This window comes from Octopus sinensis, linkage group LG9, assembly GCF_006345805.1.
Source record: "Octopus sinensis linkage group LG9, ASM634580v1, whole genome shotgun sequence".
Taxonomy (NCBI): Eukaryota; Metazoa; Mollusca; class Cephalopoda; order Octopoda; family Octopodidae; genus Octopus; species Octopus sinensis.
This window is the reverse complement of record NC_043005.1, coordinates 61,114,675-61,122,174: the sequence shown is the minus strand read 5'-3', so window position 1 is coordinate 61,122,174 and position 7,500 is coordinate 61,114,675. Positions and strand designations below refer to the sequence as shown.

The 7,500-nt window shown below is 31.3% G+C and overlaps 1 protein-coding gene across 3 annotated transcripts in view; it reads right to left on the bottom strand.

Annotated features, from left to right (window-relative positions):
- Positions 1-7,500, bottom strand: part of LOC115215754 (neuronal acetylcholine receptor subunit alpha-3-like) — a 784,372-nt gene that overhangs the window by 560,578 nt on the left and 216,294 nt on the right. The gene's annotated exons all lie outside the window — the stretch shown is intronic.

The following is a 7,500-nucleotide window of genomic DNA, read 5'->3' as shown; positions in this document are numbered from 1 at the left end:
TTCCGGCGCTGACATCTTTGGTAAATGTAACTACATAATGTGTACGAATGAAAAAATAAAAAGATAACTTGATGAAAATATTTGAAACGTGATACCTGTGAAGGAAATAATCTCAGTAAAGAACTATACTTGATAAGTTTTTATTCATTTTCTTTTCAATAAATTAAATTAAGTCTGGTATGGTTTTGTTTTAGCTCGGTATAAATTTAATATATTTTAGAAAGAGAAAATTAGAGATTAAACGTTGGTGCATTTCCGAAAAGAGACCAAGTAAATTTGTTGTATTTAATAATTTGAACCTACGTTACTGCAGCAATTTACTAGAAGCTGAGAAACTACTATATATAACTATACGATATGCAATATTTTCACAACTATACTTCTAATATTCTTGTGCGTATTTTATATTCATAGCAGGTGCTGCTAGCTCATGCCTAATCATCTATGAATTTAGGCAATAAATAATACTTTTTAATAGGACTAATGCTATAAATTTAGATTTTTATACGAGATGAAAATGTACGCAACCTAACACGGATTGGCAAGGATCAGTTGTAAAAGATATTTCCACGCTGTCTATCCTTAAGATAAATATTAGAAGAATAATTTAGAATGATTGATTGCCAATATATGCAGCGAACGTCGACAATCTATATTTTCCTTGGCAAGCTGATACAATGCCTAAATTAAAAACAAAATTCAATAAAACAAAGTGTAGAACAAACTAAAGGGGGTTATAACAAATAAAATGAGAGAAAGATTTGTGAATCTTCACAGAAGTTCTCAAATACTTCTACGAAATGATTTGTTTGAAATACAGAAGATTTATAGTTGATGACTGACTGAATTGAATTTTCACTTACCATTTTAATTGAAGAGTGATAACAAGCATGACATAAAACTCTCAATATTTGCTATAATAAAGAAGGCGACGCAATCGTCGTCAAGCTGAATTCATATTTTTATTTCCTTTTCTCTCAACTTCGTTTCGGGGCACGTTGAAACTCATTTACGTTCTATCTATTATATAATTTCTGAGATAATTAACTACTAAATTCACTCCTATGTTCCATCTTTCTCTATAAACGGAAAGGTTGTATAGATTTATATACGCATTTACCAGTTTACCAGTTAAAAAAGAAATCTACAGTTTATACCAAATATACACGCTGTTTAGCGTGTCACTATAATTAAATTAATTACCCCCAATAGAGTAATAATGTAAATCGGCTTCTCGGCTTAATAAAGTCCCTGATAATGATAACTTACATATACATGTATACATATATACATACATGCGTATATGTATGTGGATATATATATAATATATATATATATATATATATATATATATATGCAATATGCATATATATATATATGCATATATGTATATATACATACATAATACATACATATTCATACATACATACATACATACATACATACATACATACATACATATATCAGGTCATTAAGAATGAAATGTCCAATTTTGGACCGAAAGTTTAATTTTATCTCAACAAAAAGCAATGCAGTTAATCAAAGTATACCCCTAAATTATCAAAACAATTTTGCCATTTTATTGGCAGCTTAGTTATGCCAGCAGCGAAGAATTCTGGAGAGCAAAAGGTGATGAAATTACGAAAAGCTATTTGTGCATCTTCAGATTTCAGGTTTTTTCCTTGTAAAACGTTGTCTAATGCCCGGAAAACGTGATAGTCAGTTGATGCAAGGTTTAGTGAATATGGTGGATGACAGACTACTTCCAAGTTCAGTTCCATGTAATTTGAGTAGCGTTCTTTGTACAATATGTCTTGCAAGGGAATTGGTTTGTCTCTATTAACCAAACTCGGTTGTTTAATTGCAAGTTCACTCATCATTTAATTGGCTGATGTATACATCCGCTGTAATTGAATTACCAGGTCTCATGAAGCAGTAGTGGATGACACCAGCGCTAGGCCACCAAACAGGCACCATTAGTGTGTGTAGACAATTTCCTAAATAGATCCGGAATCGGGTGAACCAATCGTTATTTTTCACTACTGGGAAATAGTGTATAGGCATTTGTATACATTAATCTCTGACGTACGCAATTATTTATGCAAAATCAGGTCATGTGATCCTCCTGCAATCGATTCATAATATAGTATAAATGCATTATAAGTCCTAATGACATCGTCGGGTCACAATTCAATCCATTATTCTATATTGTCTGTAATAATAGATTTTATGTCTTCAGAACTAACATTTCATTATGTTGCAATACTTTTGTTGAAGGAGAGTGTTACATAAGACATCGCCTCGTCTATTATATAATCGGTTGGTGTTCCATTACTTCCGAAAGGGAAGAAATAACATATATTCTAAGGCATATGCTATTATCTATCGTTACTGCAAGCTGAATGTAATATTTAGAATCGATGTAAAAATTATGCTCTTAATGCAACATAGAATGTAATTTCGATCATCTTTGTCTCAAGTTCAATTCCTGTGCTGGTTGCCTTGATATAATAGAATCCTCTGATAGAAATTGTCTTATGGAAGACCTAACTAACCTTCCATCTATATGACATAAATCAATATCAATTACAAAATATCATGAGATGGGGCAAGTTTCTCACCTTCATCTGTGGAAAGGAAATTGAATTGTTTCTAATTTAATAGTTCAAAAGATATTTCTTCTACTTACAGGCGGAAACGCTTCTATTCTTTAAAAATCAATATTTCCGTATTCCTTTTCTTGTTTCTAATTTCTGAAATTATTTTGCACTCACACCAGCATCGAATACATTACATGGTTGTTCGATCTCTTAGAAATAACAGCAATATTTCATACAAATCATAATATATATATATATATATATATCACGTTTGACGAGAAAACCTTAACGCTCATAGTTTGAGCTCTTTTGGTCATATCCTTGTTCGTTCAAAGCAAACATGGAATTAAACATCCTTGACAACAACGCTAATGTTGCTCTCATAAGGATATAAGGAAAACACTCAGCATAAATATATTTATATTTATTCAAAAAATCTGTTTTATCTATATCTCTTAAGAAGTGTCCACATCTGTTGTACAAAAATGAATTATTTGGAGAAACATTATTTCAGAAACACTGTAATAAGTGTGGCATATACATACTTACATGCACACATACATACGAACATTCTTACATACAAACAGATATATAAGTTTGTATGTGCTGGTGAGGGGTTGTAAAGTGCAAAAATGTCACGTATGTGATAATTAAATGATTCCGGATACCTTCGATTGCGGAGTGCATTGAATGTTATAAACCTTAAGTACTTTATTCTTAATTTTCTTTTTCTGTCAGCGACGTTAGATCTAGCTTTGGTAATCAATTTCTATGAATGTTGGGGAGACTTAATTTCAAAAAAAAATTTAGAAGGTTTCTTAATGAATTAAAATGTTATTAGAAAATGGCAGCTACGGATACGTGATTCTGCTTCAATTGGCATCTCACTTAAGGTTTTGCCTTCACCAAGTCATATATACCATTTAATCTATATCAAAATACCTGAAATCATTTTTAACCAAAGTTCATTTTCATGAGTAGAACGAAAATGGGGCTCAAAGCATAAGTCTCTTTTTCTCCTTCATTCATCGTATATTATTCTCATCTCCATGATATTCTCCTTTCTAAATCAATGTCTTTACTAGCCTTCATTGGGTTTTTGTATCATCCTGAAAAGGAGGTTTCAAAACAATTAAGAAATATTATTCCTAATTCTTATTTACTAAATCAATGTCAGTTTCCTGAAAGATTTATCCCACTGATATGAATCTCTACTCAGTAACTCCAAGCTACTGTATATGTAGTTCATACTCGTATTAGATTCAGTAAATCTTCTTCTTTTCATATACTGAATATGTACATTTAGACTTCTAGCTATTACTGCCTTTCACCATCAAAATTTTCTCCCTATAACTTAACTTAAAACAATGGAACGAAACTCTACAGAATGAGGAACATTTGCTTTAAAAGTTTTCTAGTCCTAATATCACTGGGTTTCTGATACATTTCTTTTTTCGTGTTCTTCCTTTTGTACTTCGCATACTACGATCAATCTCATTCTCTCTTTCTTTCTATCTCTCTCTCTCTCTACACACACATATATATACATACATACATACATAATACATACATACATTTATATATATCGCTAGTATCTACCTTGTAAGACTTAGAAAATTTCAGTCTTATGCCTATAGTAGAAATAATTATTAGTCTTTCTCTTTTCTTTCTCTCTTTCTCTCACATTCTCTCCTTTTCTCTCTCTAGAAGTGCATATACAATTCTTTATCTAATTAACTGCATTTAAAATAAAGCATATTAAACTCCGTGTAGAGGGAATAAATAACCGACCCCGTTTTCTGTATTTCATTCATTTCTGGAAAATGCTTTAGAAATGTATTCCATAAATATATTTGTCCCTTTTTCATGTTTTCTTTTCATTAATTTGATGCGATCAGTAGACCGAAATACACATCATATTAAAATGAATAATGGAAAATATGAATTAAACAAATCCTTAGCGAGTTTACGCCTTGAATTCTTTATCTAATAGCAATAATTACTTTTGATATTACTACACTGTTTAAAATACGCTGCTGAAGAGAAGTAGAACAAAAACGAACAATAGGCATATCACAACCAGTGCTTACTTTACAAGTGCTTCACTAGGATAGAACAAACAAGAAAAAGCTTTTGTTCTTGTGAAAGCCATATAAAGGAAATGATTGACACTACAAAAGCGCAAAATGCGATACATGCGACATAATTTTATAACTGTGCTAGACATCCGTTTTGAAAGAAAGGTATGTCGAGGAAATACTGGTGCAAAGTATAATGACTGGAAAGTCTTTGGCGGCTTCAACCTGAGCAAAGACATCGGAAAGTAGCCCGGTGACAAAGCTCGATTTCATGACTATTATGAAAGAAATTCCAAGAAAGAAGACGACTTCTTTTGTCAATTAAAAGTAAACAATAAGCAATACAATAAAAGATGAAATGGAATTTCAGAAAACAAGAAATAGTTACAACCAGTCTAACTATGGCAACACGAAAGTATAATGCTAAGATGTAAGTAGCTGTAAAATAAGCAGCGACAAACTATGGAATATAATAAAATGTTTCCTTCCGTCACTGTTCTATCGTCATGCGCTTTCTCTACAAGTTAAGCCCACATCTTTGAATATTATGCATCAAAACACAGCAGCAAAATATTTCTCCAGAACTTTACAAAATAGCAATCTGTTTCAAATGTTTATTATCAAGTATAACTTGTCGATCAGTTTCTAGTAAAAGCCTCTAGAGCTTGATTTTCGACGAAATCATCCATGAAGATATGTTGATATGTTAAAGTTACTGTTAGCGTCATGATAGAATGTGGTGTGGGATTAGCCGAACCACTTTGGCGGTTATTTGACTTGTGGGTAATTTGCTAACTAATGGAAGATCACTTCTACAATCCCAACATATGACATATGAGAGAGATAGTATAGATCTGATCCATTAATTTGTCTGGCATCATAAGCAAAGTAATGGAATCGGTAGGTTACGAATATCTGTAAAGTTATTTCTTAAACAACCTGTTCAATTCCAAAAAGCAAAACCAAAACATTCTGGAATAAGCATGTCTATATTAGACTAAAGCCTTAATAAGTCTGCTTAACTAATTCACAGAAGTCCAAAACAAGAATCTTATCATACGCAAAGTCGATAGGTTTGAAATTGCGAAGAAACGAAGAGGGAAAAAAACCGATTTTAGTAACATTAACTCAGAAGCAGTTACGTTTTCAACACACAAATCACGGACAATCGAAACATAGCGTAATTACATCATATCAGTGCGAAATACACCATTTTCAATGAACTATTGAATTTATGGTTACCTTTATTCTAAGAAAAATTTAGGACAGATTTCTTGAGGCTCTCACAAGAAGCATCGCCATACTTAAATAGGTCCAGTGCTTGAATATCTCTTGTCAATCGTGGTATTGTAATTGGAAAGCTATAACGAATTACAATAACGTACGATTACGCTTTTATGTGTATATATGTATGTATGTTTGTTTATTTTTATGAATGTCTGTCTGTCCGTCCGTCTGTCTGTCTGTCTGTCTGTCTGTCTGTCTGTCTCTCTCTCTCTCTCTATTAATCTATCTATGTTTCAATCTTACATGTTTGCTGTGTCATATTACTCAACCCTATGCTGATGTAATTTTTCCGTATTTAATTCAGCTACCATTTCAATGCGGGGGATATGATTATGCAATTGAATTAGGCTTCTGGAGATAACGAGCATTAAGCGATTGAGGCTTTACTTTAGAAATACATTCCTGCGAGAATTTAACAGATTAATTAAAAGATATACAACATAAAACAACAATGTATTAATTATTAAATACCTAATAAAACACGGCATACACGAGCAGCAACGCATTCAGCGATTTTAAACAAATTTCTGTCGTTCAGGCAGTATTGCTTTCACACTGCACTCAGATGAATCTATGCTATTTTACGTATTCTACCCACTAACGTAATTTTTCTATTGAATCCGAGCAGAGTAAGAAACGTGATTCAATATCCCATTGTGATTTCATTGTAATGAAATTAATGCAGGTTTTATCTCACAACTATTGATTTATCGTTTATAGTTTCGGATGTTCGCTAAATATATATATATAAAGAAAGAAAAGAAAATCAGTTATAGGCAGCATTCCCTTCTTTTACCATTATCATAATATATTTTTCATTTATCCACTCAATCAAAAGAAATAATGCCCGATAAAAAGTTTTATTTTGTTTTGTTTTTTACTTAGTTTTCTTATTTAAAACCAGTTGTAATTCCTGTTCGTATTCATAAAATCTGGTTAATATTTATTTTACGTTATAATCTCTTTAAAGAAAATAATTTTAAAATCATTAATTCGTATATAATTCGTTTGAGGCACATTTTTCATTAAAGAAGATCTATTATATAGTTACATGCGTAAATTGTGAAAGGAAAAGGCGACGTTAAATGTTTCTCTGCAAGTTTATTATTGGTTCCTTTATCCGCATTTAATATGATTAAAATATGAAGAAAACTCAAGAGGCTTTCAAACCCGAATCCACAGAATTGAAATATAATTAGAGTAATGAATCTATTCTGAGTGAACTATTCATCTTCTCGTTACGCTCTTCATGTGTTTATTTGGTTAAACATGCAAATACATGTATCGTTTTTATTATAGAAGCATGCACAACCGCAACCTGTACACATATGCACATTACATATTATAAGACAATATATATATATATATATATATATAATATATATATGTGTGTGTGTGTGTGTGTGTGTGTGTATGTGTGTATACATACCTATGCATGCATATATAATATATAAGCATGCCTAGGCACATATTAGAACATACATATATGTACACATCATATATATATATATATTATATATATATATATATATATA